The following is a 15,861-nucleotide window of genomic DNA, read 5'->3' as shown; positions in this document are numbered from 1 at the left end:
AGCCCTTGGACCATTTTGTTCCTACTTAGAACAAAAGGGCTGTTTTGAAAAATTCTAAATACATTTCAAGTGCACATCAAAGGATTCTGTACAGATGGTTTTGCAGAGTAAGATTACACCTCGTGCACACCTCAAGCCACAATAAATCTGGGCACCTTAGTCTTTAAGGTGCCCCAAGACTCTTTGATGCTTGAACTACAGCAGACTAAAGTTGCAAGCTAGCAACCCTATTCATATTTACGTAGGATTAAGTCCTGTTGGACTCAGCTGAACTTACCAGATTTACTTCAATGTGGATAAGATGAAGCAGCATAATAAGTATCCTTCTCCAATCTATCATGCTTTTGCAATGCCCTTTGTAATTATATGTGCTTACAAATATACAGGTTGAGAAGGCATTATGGTGGCACAGTAACAAGGACTGTAAAAGGTAAAGGGACCCCTGACCATTAGGTCCAGTCGTGACCGACTCTGGGGTTGTGGCGCTCATCTCGCTTTATTGGCTGAGGGAGCCGGCGTAAACTTCCGGGTCGTGTGGCCAGCATGACTAAGCCGCTTCTGGCGAACCAGAGCAGCACACGGAAACGCCGTTTACCTTCCCGCCAGAGTGGTACCTATTTATCTACTTGCACTTTGACGCAGTGGCGTAGCGTGGGTTGTCAGCACCTGGGGCAAGGCAAGTAATTTGCGCCCCCTAACCCGTGGATTTGCCCTAACCCCCAGATGTTGCGCCCGGTGCGGCCGGCCCCCCCTGCACCCCCCACGCTACGCCACTGCTTTGATGTGCTTTCGAACTGCTAGGTTGGCAGGAGCAGGGACTGAGCAACGGGAGCTCAACCCGTTGCAGGGATTTGAACCGCCAATCTTCTGATTGGCAAGCCCTAGGCTCTGTGGTTTAACCCACAACACCACCCGCATCCCAACAAGGACTGAAGCAAGCACAAATATCCTCTCCTTGTTGGGTTTTCCTTGGGAAGCAATTCCATAAGCATGACTCCACCACAGAGAAGACCTCATTCTGTGTGACTCAGGAATGGAGGATTTCAGACATGAGTCTTTCCCTGTTTGAAGATATCATGCACTGACTAAGGATCTTCTGCATGTAAGGTTTATGCCCGTGGCTGAGCAAGGATTTGAATCTGGGTCTCTTTCTCTAAACTCTGATCATGGCATTACACTGGTTCCCAGAGGTCAGCAAGTGGGGAGATCATGTCTGAGAAAGTGTTCAGTGACTCTTAGCTGCTTTTCCATTTAGATGGAAGAGAGGAGTGCTTCCCTGCTTTTAAAAAGCAGGTAGGCATTGCAATTCATTTTTATTTATTTTTTAGGAAAAGGGTAAGGAAGAAGTGGCGTGATAGAAGTTTGTCAAACGATGTATAGCATGGAAAAAGTGGATAGAGTAAAGGTTTTCTCCCTCTCTCTTACCACAAGAACTTACGGTCACGCAATGAAACGGAAGGTTGGAAGATTCAGGACAGATAAAATAAATCACTTTTTTGTCATGCCGCACATAGTTAAACAAAGGAACATGCCAGTGGTGTAGCAAAGTCAGGTGGTATCCGGTGCGGAAAATTTCCAAATTGGAATTATTATTATTTGCCTGCAAAAATGGTTTGACTTTATTTCATATTTTCTTACAAAGGAATGTAGATTCTGGGCCTCTGATAACAAGTAGGTGACTGTGGATAGATACTTAAATCTACAGGATGGATTGTGTTTTGGCTTGTGTTATTTTATTTATAGCAGGTATGTCCCAGGAGACTGCAATCTACCCCCACTATAAAAAAACCTGGCTGTGCTCTACCCATTGGATTGACCAAAGTTGTTGAGCTTTTGCAGAGCCAAAGTTGTTGAGTTTTTTGGGGGGAGCCAAGGCTGTTGAGCAACAAGGAGTCCACCCTACAGCTGAGGGGGAGCCAGCAGACCGACCGTTTTGGCAGCAGGAATACTGCATGCACCAAAGCCAAAGTGTCTCTCACAGGTGTTTCCCACATCATTTTGTCACCCCCCTCAGAGGTGACGCCTGGGGCGAACCGCCCCCACCACCCCCACCTTGCTCTGCCCCTGGAACTTGCTTCTGCAGGAGGCACTAAGATCCACCAACTTGGATGGCTTCGAAAGAGGATTGGACAAATTCTTGGAGGAGAGGGCTATTGGTGGCTATGAGCCATGATGGTTATGCCCTGCCTCCACAATTGGAGGCAGCAATGCTTCTGAATACCAGTTGCTGGAAACCACAGGAAGGGAGAGTGATCCTGTGCCCAGCTTCTGTTTGTGGGCTTCCCATAGGTATCTGGTTGGCCAGATCCAGCAGGCTCTTCTTCTGTTCTTTTGGGGCCAGATCCTGGCCTCAGTGTCTCAGATTCCCAGTCTAAGTTCCCAATTACTTTACTCTTGCATTCTTCTATACCCATCTCTTCCGCCCACCAATTTGCAAAATGGAGTGTATTGGTGATAATTGCCTATTCCCCTAAAGACATCACAAGGATTCCTATCATAAAGCTTCCTTGTGAATTATCAAGAAAGTTGGAAAGAGAACAGGGGGTGGAGTGATATCCCCCCCCCCCATTTTGTGGCATTCGGGGCTAATGATTGCTCCGCTCAGATATTTTCATTACGGCCAACCACAATTGTGGTGTGTTGGTCGCTTCATAATGGGCCATTTGGAATTATTTAATCCCAGAATCTGGCAGGCTCTGATTTCAAGGCATCCATCTAAGATGCCCAGCTCCTTCCAGCAAGCCTGCCCTATTAGCTCCATTTGTCTATAATAGCAACCAAATGTCTTCAAATACTCCAGTGCCATTTTTATTATTATTTCTTCTTTTTTTTCTTTTACAGCTCTTGCAATAAGCCTTTTACATGTTAACTTTTGGCCTCTCGGAGTAACCTCTTATTTAAAATCAGCTTAATTGACTTTACCAGACTTTGGCTATTTTTCATTTCTTCCTAGAGGGCTCATTACTAGAGATGGATGTTTATAAACTTGAATCACTTGTTCCCCTGCTGCTTTCCTCGCTGCTCATGTGATCATACCCTCCTGCTAACTGTGTGGGAGCCAGTCAGAGAAGGGAATCCTTCTTTTCCAGCATTCCCTGGTGCACATTAGAAAGTAAGGCTATGAAGTCTCCCAATGCTTAGTGTAAATTTCATGATGTCTACTACTTTTTTAAAGTTTGATTTCATCTATAGTTTGATACAGTTTGACATCAGCCCTGAGGGCTCACTGGAAGGACAGATCCTGAAGCTGAGGCTCCAATACTTTGGCCACCTCATGAGAAGAGAAGACTCCCTGGGAAAGACCCAGATGTTGGGAAAGATGGAGGGCACAAGGAGAAGGGGACGACAGAGGACGAGATGGTTGGATAGTGTTCTCGAAGCTACCAGCATGAGTTTGACCAAACTGTGGGAGGCAGTGGAAGACAGGAGTGCCTGGCATGCTCTGGTCCATGGGGTCACAAAGAGTCGGACACGACTAAACGACTAAACAACAACAACAACATCATAGTTTGATAAATTGTGTTGGGTTATATCCAACCAAGTTTTACTCAGGAAAAACCTACTGACCTAAGTACTGGACCTAAGTAGTCATTCCCAACCATTTCAATGGGTCTACCATGGATAGGACCAGTGCTGTTTTCTAGAAAAAGTGGTGCCGGAACTCACCATGAACACCTCCCTCATTCTCTTAGGGCAAATCTGTAATCCCCTGGGAGCAGTCAAGTACAACATTCCTTGTAATGCTAGAGAAGACATGCGAGGGAATGTTTGGTCCAGCTAGTTGAAACTTCCTGTTTCTCCTGGCTGGAGCATCCTTCCTTTTGCATGTGATAGAAGGTAGGCATGACCTAACCTGTCCAGGTAGCAAAAGGACGAGTCACGCAGCACACCTCTCTCTTTTTCACTTCCTTCGGTGTTTGACCAGCTTTTAGCTAGGACTGCTCTGCTAGCAGGATCAGTGGTCAGGGATGATGGGAACTACAATAAAAAAACAGCTGGAGTCCAAAGTTTGGGAAACCCTGTTCTAAACTTAAAAAAAATTAAAATCCCCAATGTTGCAATCTTTCCTCAGAGGGGAGTCACTCCATCTCCTTGTTCATGTCGAGAGGTCCGGAGGGTGGCAACACGAGAAGGGGCCTTCTCTGCAGTGGCTCCCCATCTGTGGAATGCTCTCCCCAGGGAGGTTTGCCTGCCGCCTTCATTATACACCTTTAGACGCTAGGCAAAAACGTTCCTTTTTAACCAGGGCTTTGGTTAATCTGATTGACATCTATGCCCTTTTAAAATGTGTCTCCTTTTTGGGGGGGGGTTGTTATTGAGTTGTTGTTTGTATTTTGATTATGTATATTGTGGTTTTTATGTTGATCTTTTCTGTGAACCGCCCTGAGACCTCCGGGTATAGGGCGGTATATAATTTATAATAATAATAATAATAATAATAATAATAATAATAATGTTCGTTGCTCTTTTCTGAAACCTTCTCCAACTCTACAATATCCTTTTTGATGTGGTGACCAGAACATGAGGTACAACCCATTATGTCTACGTGCTTTTAGACATTTTATTTCAATTTTTTTTAATTTTCTTATGAATATTTTTATATTGTTTTAAGTAAAACTGTTTCATGGTATACAACCATTAAGCGGTAAATAATTACTGTTAAGTAAATAAATACATAAATACATAAATAGAATAAGCGATACAGTGGTACCTTGGTTCCCAAACGTAATCTGTTCCGGAAGTCTGTTCCAAAACCAAAGCATTCTAAAACCAAGGGGTGCTTTCCCATAGAAAGCAATGCAAAATTAATCAATTCCGGGCTTTTAAAAACAACCCCTAAAACAGCAATTTAACATTAATTGTACTATCTAATGAGACCACTGAACCATGAAAAGAATGCAATAATCAATGTACTACACTATAAAATAAATAAGACAGTATTGTAGGTGATAAAAATTAAAATTATTATTTTTTCTTACGTGCACTGATACTAGTCATTGTTTGAATGGGGGGGGCTTTTCTCCATTTCTGCAGTCACACAATCAATCAATCAATCAATCAATCAACACACTCAACAGGAAGCCCCTGATTAGCAGCGGAAGTCTCGATTTACAAATGGAACGCACTCAACAGGAAGCGGAACGTGTTCTGCTTCCAAGGCAAAGTTCACAAACCAAAACACCTACTTCCGGGTTTGCAGCGTTCTATTTCCAAGTTGTTCATAAACTAAACTGTTCTAAAACCAAGGTACCACTGTAATTAATTAAAACATTTTAATGGCTTAAAAGTGTGGCCCAATAAATCGCGCAGTAAATTATGATGATGAGTGGAAAGAGTGGAACTGGGGATGGAGGCAGTATGCTGGAAATCGCAGGTGTGGGGAGACTGCTCTTGTACCCTGATCCTGTTTGCTGGTTTCCCACTGGTGTTTGGTTGGCCACTGTAAGAGCAAGTTGCAGGCAGGGAAACACCTAACGGCATAAAAAGTTTGCAAAATTCAAATTTGAAAGCTCTTTTTTTATTATTCTTATTCAAAACATGTGTTGGCAGGGGCGTGCCTGCCAGATGCTTGCTTTAGCAAATGATTAGCATATCATTCACTACGTTGGGACGCACTGCTGTATAATGATGATGGTTATTTGTTATTTTTTAAATGTTAATTACAGTACAATAAAACAAACTTTAAATGGACCAAAAAGTCTCATTTGGCTAAAACGCTACAAACAGTTTCCAAGAAAACGTCAGTGTAAACAAATTTTTGGTTCTGAATTCTTCAGAACTATTTGTAATGAACAATGTTAAGAAGCAGAGGAATGTAACCGGGTGCCAGATCTCCATCTTGCTCCTAGAAGAGCATGGACCAGGGGTGTAGAACCTCAGGGCTGGTCCTCAGGACTCTTCCCAGGTCATGGTCTTCACTGATCCTGCTCCACATAGCTTAGTAGTCAAATGGTTTTGCCTGGCTTCTGGAATATATCCTTGGACTGTGATCACTGTAATTACATCAGAGTCATGGGCTTTCTGTAGGTAATTACGCCATGTGAATTAACATTTTGAAGTACTTCTTTCATTGCAGTTACAATAGCTGGCAGATTATTGTGAGCTTCTATCTATCTGTTGCAATTGCATCCAATCTGTTTCTCTGATGAGCTCAGGAGTGTGTAATTGGTTCTGCCCACCCCTACTTAATGCCCACAGCAACCTTGTGAGGTAGGTGAGACAGAGAGACAGCGGCTGGCCCAAGCTCACCCAAGGCGTTTCATGGCTGAGTAAGGATTTGAACCATGGTCTCCCAGGTCCTAGTCCAACACTAACCACCACACCACGCTGGCTCTCATATTGTGATTATGTTCCTTTTTTAATCAATTCTTTCCCTCCCTATGTATACTGTAAATGTGTAAATGTGTATTTATGTTCCTTTTCTCATTCCTTTCTTTCTGCCTATCTATTGATTTATTTTAAAATACCACTTATTAAAGTCGTCGTCCCCCAGCAAAAAAAGCGACTCCCAGATTCATTTGTATGATGCTGGTCCAACCAAAGTTCTAAGGAGAAAAATAGAAGACTTTCAAGCCTCTCGTCTGTATTGTCACTATAGTTCTTCAAGTGATAGGGGAGGAGGAAGGAAGGAAGGAAGGAAGGAAGGGGAGGAATGAGGGAGGGAAAGGAAGGAGGGAAGGAGAGAGGGAAGAAGGGGAAGGAGAGGAGGAAGGAGAGGGGAGATAGAGGAGGAGGAAGAAGAGAAGGAAGGAGAAGAGGAAGGAGGGAAGGAAGGAAGGAAGGAAGGAAGGAAGGAAGGAAGGAAAGAAAGAAAGAAAGAAAGAAAGAAAGAAAGAAAGAAAGAAAGAAAGAAAGAAAGAAAGAAAGAAAGAAGGGATTTCTGTTCACATAGAATTATTGGCCTGGTTGGCAGAAATCGGTTCCCAACCAGCAGCCCCTCCCCGCCGCCCAGCGCTCAGCAACCCCTCAGAAGGTGTGACTTGGAGCTCGGCGGTGGGGCGTCCAGCGCAACGAAGCTGGAATGCGGGCGCTCGTGTGAAGTGATTGTTGCCAGAAGAGCCTCGACGTCTCCGTCCCGCTGTCCTGGAGCGGCGGCTCAGTGGTCCCGTGGTGGAGCTGCGCGGTCGCTGCAGGTCGCTAGGCTGGGAGACCCCCTTATCAGCCAAGACCTCCTCGGGCAGGGTCCCTGGTCGTTACAGCCGGAAGAGGGGCCGAAGGAAGGAGCGAGCCGGAGCGGCTGTCAGGAGGGAAGCGGTGGGTCCTCCTTCACCTCGGCGTCGCGGGTCCGCGGTGCTTTCCTGTCCCGGAGGTAAAGCTCTCTCCGTCTTGGAAAGAGGGCGTTGGGTCGCAGGCGAGGCGGGTCTGGACACCCGAGTCGCGGCTGAGGAGTGATGGCTTGTTGGCAGAAAGAAGACCCTGGAGACGGTTCCAGTCTAGGCTTTGACAGGCAGCGTGCTTGGTGGGGAGGGCAGTGGAGGGGCGGAGGAAGGGGGGGCATTCCTTGCAAGCCCCTAGTCCTCTGGGGGTCTATGCGCCGCTGCCATCTGGGCTGTCTCCTACCTGAAACCCTGGCGAGCTGCTGCCAGTCAGTGTAGGCAAAACTGCGCTAGATGGACCTGTGATCTGAGTCGGGAGAAGGCAGCTTCCTTTGGTCCTGGGGTCGGATTCGGCACGCGCTAAAGGTGCTGGTCACGGGCATAGCCAGGATTTATTGGAGCGGCAGGCTTTATGGGGCGGGGGGGGGGGGGAGGCAGAACCGAGTAACCTGCGAGACTGCGACACAATTGGTCAGTTAGTTAAGTATTTTTATTTATTTACTTGGTTTAGGGGAGCAGATGTCCTCCTGTACGCCCATGGCACTGGTGTAGTTTGCTTGTTGCTAAAGCATCCATGACAAATGGCCATCCAGCCTCTGCCTAAGAACATCCAATGAAAGGGAGTCCACAACCCCCTGAGGGAGTCCATTCCAGTCCATTTTGCTGAGTTGGAGTCGTGAGGGTGTGGCGGTGTCTATGACAGTAAACATAAGCGCTTCGTTTGCATTGTTGTTGCATTTAAATCCGTGGTGTTAATTCGTGATCCTGTTGCTTCAGTCAACTTCTGTTTGCTTACCCGGCCGGAGATCAGTCAAATGAATTTGCTGAGAGGCGGGATGTACATTGAAATACAAAATGAATGTATATAACAGGCTCGCTACATTGAAAAGAGTGCACCCCCCACCAGCTGAGATGTGCGCCAGCAGACACACAAACACACACGCCTATCCCGAGGGCAGCTGGAAGGAAGGCTGGCGAGACTTTGCCGGTAAAATTGTTCCAGGGCTGATCTTCTACAAGAATAAGATGCGTGTTATGTTGATGCTCAGATTGCTGCTTGTGTTGGCGTAGAAACTCAGCAAGGCTCCATGCTCACCATCCAGCAAATATTAACTTAGGTAATGCGAGAAATCCCGATGTTTGGGGGTGAGCGGGAGAGAAGTGGGTTTTTTTTTTGCCCTACTGTGATCCTAAACTTGCTGCCTTGTTTTATTCCCCATCGCCTCTCAATCTGTATTTTTCTGTGAGAGATCTCTCTCTTCTTTCAAGAGCATCGCACTGGGTATTTAAAAAATTCTGTATTTTTTTCTGTATTTTCTGTATTTTCTGTATTCTGTATTTTCTGTATTCTGCCTTCTGTATTTTTAAATATTCTGTAGATCTGTAGCCTCCTCGGAGCATCCAACCAACCTGCTGGGTTCATTTGGTTATCTACAGAATCATGCTATGACGATGATCAACCACAATAGCCTGCTTCATATAAAAATGTATTTGTATATCATACATATCATACATAATTATAAAGCAATGAACGAGGCTTTCGACACCTTGAATAAATACTTATTATTTATCACATTTATACCCTACCTTTCCTCCCAGGAGCTCAAGGTGGTGAACATAGTTCCCCTCCTAGAATAGTAGAGTTGTAGAGTTGGAAGGGACACTGAGGGTCATCTAGTCCAACCCCCTGTAATGCAGGCATCTCAGCTAAAGCATCCATGACAGATGGCCATCCAGCCTCTGCCTAAAACCATCCAATGAAGGAGAGTCCACAGCCCCCTGAGGGAGTCCATTCCAGCCCATTTTACCCTCACAACAACCCTGCAAGGCAACTTAGGCTGAGAGTGTGTGACTGGCCTGAGGTCACCAAATGAGCTTCATCACGGAATGGGGATTTGAACCCTGGTCTCCCAGGTCCTTGTCCAACGCTCTAACCATTGTACCATACTGGCTTTCATTGTGCGTTCCACCTCTCATCTTACCATACCTCACACGGTTGTTTTGAGGATAAAATGGGGAGACGGAGAACCATGTCCCTTGTGTACCTGGGGAAAAAGGTGAGATATAAATGCAGCAACAGTCCCCCTTGGTAGTTCCTCGTGGAGGGGGGCGCAGCCCAGGAAAGGGCCTTCTCTGTGGTGGCCCCTAAGCTGTGGAATTACCTCCCTACAGAGGTGCATCTGGTACTTTCATTATAGAGCTTCCAGAGGAGGCTGAAGACACACCTCTTTACCTTGGCTTTTGACGCTTGAGGTGCATGTTTTTGGGAGCAACCTTATTTTTACGTTTCCAGGTTTCTTTAACATGCTTTTGATATTGTGTTTTAATGTGCTGTAAAGTGTTCTGGGACCTTAGGGTGAATGACAGGCTAATAATAATAATAATAGGTAAAAAGGTAAAGGTAAAGGACCCCTGGATGGTTAAGTCCAGTCAAAGGCGACTATGGGGTTGCAGTGCTCATCTTGCTTTTAGGCCGAGGGAGCCAGTATTTGTCCACAGACAGCTGTCTGGGTCATGCGGCCAGCATGACTAAACTGCTTCTGGAGCAATGGGACACCGTGACAGAAACCAGAGTGCACAGAAACACTGTTTACCTTCCTGCCACAGCGGTACCTATTTATCTACTTGCACTGGCATGCTTTCAAAATGCTAGGTTGGCAGGAGCTGGGACAGAGCAACGGGAGCTCACTCCGTTGTGGGGATCCGAACCACCGACCTTCTGATCGGCAAGCCCAAGAGGCCCTGTGGTTTAGACCACAGCACCACCCAAGTCCCTACAAAATAACAACAACAACAACAACAACAACAACAACAACAACAACAATAAATATGGCCTTCCAAAAGGGGGAAAGACGTATATATTTTCTCATATTTGCATTAAAAAATGCTTTCGTTGTGATGTGGTGGGGCGGGTAATCTATAGCAGGTGTTCCTATTTGGAGAGAGGCAAATGTCTCATTTGGAGACTTCCCCCCTTCCACACCCTCCCCAAATGGAGAGCAAGGATATTATGAATGGCCTTGCCTGTGCAACCCTTTCATTGAGGACAGCTCAGCTTCCCCTTCCTACCCAATAAGTCATCCTAAGTTTTGTAGGCTGGGGCTGGGTGGGGGAAACGGGTTGGGAAACACAGTCAGATTTTTTTTCCACACAAGTGGGCCTTGTTGGTGGGGAGCCCGTGACGGTGTCCAGGGGCATTCTGAGAAGAGGGCTGTTTCTTATTTCATTTTCATTTTCCTTTCATTCCTCCTCCCACCCCAACAATGAGAAGAGATAAAAGCCTCCCCTGAAACCTGCGGCGTATAAAATATCTTCAATTGGAATTCCAGAAGCGCCAGGATATTAATGGGAGGCTTGTGATTCTCAGGCATGAATGGTGTGTGTGCAAGACGTATGCAGAGCAATGTGGTTTTTCTATCAAGATCCAGAAGGGTAGCTGTCTCAGATTCCAGCGGTGCGAGAAGGAGGGCTCAGTGTGCGGCAGCGTGCCCTGATGAAGGAGCTTCTGGGAAAGGACCATTGCTCAAGGGTGGAACATCTGCTTTGCTTGCAGAAGGCCCCAGATTAAACCCCTGGCATCTCCAGGTAGGGCTGGGAAAGGTGCCCTGCCTGAGACCCTGGAGAGCAGCTGCCAGTCAGTGTAGGCAATACAGTGGTACCTTGGTTTGCAACCGTTTTGGATTACAACCACGTCAAACCGGAAGTGCGTGTCCTTTTTTTTGGAGTGTTGTTGTTGTTTACTCCTTTAGACGTGTCCGACTCTTCGTGACCCCATGGACCAGAGCATGCCAGGCACTCCTGTCTTCCACTGCCTCCCGCAGCTTGGTCAAACTCATGCTGGTAGTTTCAAGAACAGTGTCCCACCATCTCGTCCTCTGTCGTCCCCTTCTCCTTGTGCCCTCCATCTTTCCCAACATCAGGGTCTTTTCCAGGGAGTCTTCTCTTCTCATGAGGTGGCCAAAGTATTGGAGCCTCAGCTTCAGGATCTGTCCTTCCAGTGAGCACTCAGGGCTGATTCCCTTAAGAATGGATAGGTTTGATCTTCTTGCAGTCCATGGGACTCACAAGAGTCTCCTCCAGCACCATAATTCAACCCATTTTTTTTTGGATTACAACCCATTTTGGGGGGGAGGCCCCATTGGTGAAAGCGCACCTTGGGTTACAACCTGTTTTGGTTTACAACTGGATCTCTGTAATTAGCCTCCTTAACCCCCCCAGGATTGTGGGGGGGACGGCCCTTGCCTGCTGTGCCCTATACCACCCCCGAATTTGTGGGGGTGGGGGCACTAGGCACAAAGCCCTCCTGTGGGATTCCGGCACTCCTGGACGCCGTCCCTGATTCGCGCCGCTAGTTGCAAGCATCTTCAAAAGAAACAATTTGGACGAGATAAATTGCACATGCTTCCCCAGAAAAAGGGGAATAAAGACTGCTGACAGAAGAGATCTCTGATAACAAGACAAGAATAAAATATGAGAAGATACGTCAAGATACGGTATGACTGAGGGGGGAGGGGGGGAAAAACCTGCCTTCCTTTTTCTTATGTGATTTAACAAGAATCCCCTCCCCTAATGAGTCAGAAACTAAGGACTTAAGCTGTGGATTTAAGGCTGTGTGGAGATAAACTTTCGAACCAAAGCAATGTTTCAAGATGAAGCTGGAAAGCTAAGAGTTTTGGAATGACGCAGTTAAAAATGCTGTCGCCATTTTGGGAGGCATTGTTGGAGCTCTTGGGTCTGGGAGGAGAAAGAGAGAAATAGAGTTGTTTACATATCGTGGATCAACTTCTCGGTGGGACTTAAGAGCGACAAATGCCAAATTTACGATGGAAAGAGCGATGTTATCTATGAAGGAGATATATGGAAACCATCTGGACTTAGTGGAGGAATGGGAAATCCACACAGGATCATTATTTTGCTTATCGGCTTAAGGAGACTAACAGAAGAGATCGTAAAGGAAAAATAGAAATTATATGAACAAGATATGATGTGGAAACACCAAGATAAGACTGGATAGAATTATGAATTTTGTTTGGACTGATTGGGACTGATTTGGACATTAACACAGTAATAAGAAGATGATCTGAATCCCCCTTTGGATCTTGAAGTATGGGTTCCCCCAACAAAATTTAAAAATTTGGCTTTGTAATTTGGAATTTATGTGATGTGATTTAATTTGATGTGATTGGCCAGTTAATAAAAATTATTTTAAAAAAAATACAACTGGATCTCTGGAACGGATTATGGTTGTAAACCAAGATACCACTGTACTGAGTTAGATGGACTGGTGGTCTGACTTAATATAAGGCAGCTTCCCATAGGAGCCAACTCCTAGGGGCCAAGGTCCCTTTGTCTCCCCTCCCCCAAATAAAATATTTGAGGGGGCTGTACGCCCAAAGGTTGGTGGGCCTTGCCATTCAAATGGTAATGTGCCACCATTCAAATGGTGTCTGTGTTGTCAAATGAAATGTTACCTTCAGTTGGCTAATACCACACAGAGACACACAAGGACAGGTTGGAATGCGGACCAGGATTGTAAACATTGAGGACAAAAGGCCACAAAGAGTCAGAGATCTGTTTGATGTTTCTGTGCACACAAAATAAGAACAGTGATCAGGTTGTACAATCAAAGTGGATTTGGTGCTCTGGAGTCGAGTACAACAAACTCACTCTTCCTGCCCCCCACATGGAATTTTCGTGAGAAGGACAGTGATGGGAAGATACACCAGGAAGCATGAGATGATAATTGTGTGTTTTTCCACCAAACCTGTGGGAATGTTCAAGGTGGCAGGAAATATCAGCAATTGGCACTCAGAAGCAATTGGTTGGAGACAGAGCATAGCCATTGTGGCTCATAGCCATGGGAAGCCCTCTCCTCCATGGATTTGTCTAATCATCTTTTAAGGACATCCAAGTTGGTGGCCATCAGGAACGAGTCCCATTGTTTCACTGCGTGAAGAAGTCCTTTCTTTCCTCTGTCTTGAATCTTCCAAGATTCAGCTGCAGCGGATGTCCACGAGTTCTAGTGTTATGACAGAGGGAGAAGAACTTTTTCTCTATCCACTTTCTCCATGCCGTGCATCACCATATAAACTTCTATCACGTAGCCTCTTACTTGCCTTTGCTCTAAGCCAGTGTTCCCCAAACTTGGGTCTCCAACTACAATTCCCATCATCCCTCACTACTGCTCCTGCTAGCTAGGGATGATGGGAGTTGTAGTCCAAAAAAACAAACAAACAGCTGGAGCCCCAAGTTTGGAAAACACTGCTCTAAACTAACAAGTCCCAAAACGCTGCAACCTTTCCCCATAGGGAAGTCGCTCCATTCCCTTGACCATGTTGGTTGCCCTTCTCTGAAATTTCCCCAAGTTCCAACTCTACAATATTATAGAGGCTTACTTGGCAGGAAGCGTCGCTGAATGCAGCCAGGCTTATTTCCAAGCGTGCTTAGGATGGCGTCTTTTTAAAGAAAACTTTTGGATGGGGGCTTGTTTGCTTAGCAATTTGCAACGGGTGAGATCCGAGAGAAGAGCCGGCTTTGTTCTTCCGCTTTCACTCAACAGCCCCCATCTGCGTTAATTTTGCAAATTTGGGAAACAGAAGAACAAGACCGCCCGGCTGAAACCTCTCCAAAGACATTCTCCCAAGGCGCATAGCTGTCAACGTTTCCCTTTTTTTAAGGGAAAAAGGGAAAAGTTGACAGCTATGCCCAAGAGCTGCTCGCCGGAAAGGATTTTTCTGGACGTTGAACGTCGGGTCAGCAAAGAATGTCACCGGGTTATACAGATAATTCGTCTGGTTAAAGCATAATTTGGGGGCTGGGGCAATCCAGGGTTTCGACCCTTCTAAGCACCATTACTTGAATATGAGTCCCACATGGAACCCAGTGGAACTGCTCAGATGAGACTGGCATTTTTACCCTGGTCTTTGGTACCTGAGATATGCGTTTTCAGGACCTACTCCTATTCTTGTGAATGTCATCTTTTAACCGTTTTTAATTGATTTTTTTAAATTGTCGTATCCTCTCTTGGGACCTGCTGCTGAACGGCGGGTAATAATTAAAATAGTAGTAGATAATGATAATAATAATTATTTTCCCTGTACCTAGAAGGAAAGGACGCCACCAGCTTACAAACTTGTGTCTCTGGATAGCGGGGAAGCCCACTGAACTCAGAGGAACTTACTCCCGAGTAGAAGTGCGTAGAATTGCGTTGCTGTTTCACATCCCCTCTATTTTGTTATTCATTACTTATTTCATATTTTCATATTTCGTTTCCCTGCGGTTCATGTCAAAGGCTGCCTTCTTAGCACCCCTTTCCTGAAATCTGGGGGGCGTCCTAAAAGGCTAGGGAGAGCTAAAAATTCCTAATCACCCATTCTATAACAATCCAGGCACGTAGACCAGGTATACAGCGTCCAAACATTGCTGAGCCTGTGATCCTATGAGAGTGCGCTCCAACGGGCGCAATGGGCTTTACTTCCGAGTAAACGTGCGCAGGATTTTGCGTCCCGAAAGTAGGAACGTTCTATCCACCCTGACTTTCAGGCGCTGTGCAAAATGACGACGACAGAATCGTGTAATTCATTTTTCCATCCTCTCTGCGATTTGCTTAAGCGCATTTGGAACAATTCCTGTAGCTGATATTAAAAGACAGAGATCATATAAATCGTCCCGAGTTTCCAGATGCGGAGGCCAACTTTTGTAGCGCGTGTTGATTTAGTAGATTTATTGATTTACGTAGTTGTTCTTTAAGCCCCCCCCCATATTATCTGCGATAGGTATTAGGGAGGGAATGCCCATTATAGTAGCTTACGTAGTTGAGGGCTGTGTTTTTGGGAGGTGGGGGAATTATGTCGAGTCTTTCTTTTCTTTTTTTAATGGTCCTGTTAGCTTTATGCGTATGACTCAGATGCAAGACTAAATTTGCAAAGGGTGGTGGGTAGAGAGCTCTGAATTAGCTGGGTGATACTGTTCAGTAAACCCAGCTGAGCTGAAGAACTCTGACAATCGAACTGTGTGTGCCAAGATGTTCTGCGTGCCATTAATGTGCAGGGCAGAAAGATATTTTATTTACCATTGGTTCGGTTTGACCTTTGCAAATTCTGCAAGTTTCCGTGTGTCTGTGTGTATATGCGCGCGCGCACTAGTAGCGGTTGCACCCCTGCTATTCTGCTCCCCAACCCCCTGCCACTCCCCCACATTAACCCCCTAGAGTTCCCCCCTCCCACCCCATGCAACTACTAAGCTCGCTTTTCACCTTCCCAACACTGTTTCTGAAACTACTTCTCTCTTGTGGTCTGCAACCCTGTTTTGCTCCCCTGTTTTCACCTGCACCCCAATTCTCCCTGTCCTTTCACGTAAGCACCTCTTGCACGTAAATCACCCCTGTAGCAACCTCCTGCGCGTACGTGTGTGTGTATCTCGTATGTATCACCTGTAGTGATAAAATCTTAATTTTCTGTTTGAAATGACCACTTTTGTCCGTTAAGGCGAACGGGTTTTTGAGTCCCTAGAAATTAAACTCCTTTTCAGGGAGCTGAGAAAGGCA

At 45.8% G+C, this 15,861-nt stretch overlaps 1 protein-coding gene across 1 annotated transcript in view; it reads left to right on the top strand.

Annotated features, from left to right (window-relative positions):
* Positions 1-7,133: 7,133 nt before the first annotated feature.
* Positions 7,134-15,861, top strand: part of TBX5 (T-box transcription factor 5) — a 93,947-nt gene continuing 85,219 nt past the window's right edge. Inside the window, exon 1 of the mRNA XM_083590297.1 lies at positions 7,134-7,309. The gene's annotated coding sequence lies outside the window, so the exon portion shown is untranslated. The remainder of the gene's footprint in view (positions 7,310-15,861) is intronic.

Source organism: Podarcis filfolensis, assembly GCF_964270895.1.
Source record: "Podarcis filfolensis genome assembly, chromosome: 16".
In the NCBI taxonomy this organism is placed as follows: domain Eukaryota; kingdom Metazoa; phylum Chordata; class Lepidosauria; order Squamata; family Lacertidae; genus Podarcis; species Podarcis filfolensis.
Note: the sequence above shows the minus strand (reverse complement) of the source record. Positions and strands in the feature narration are given on the sequence as shown.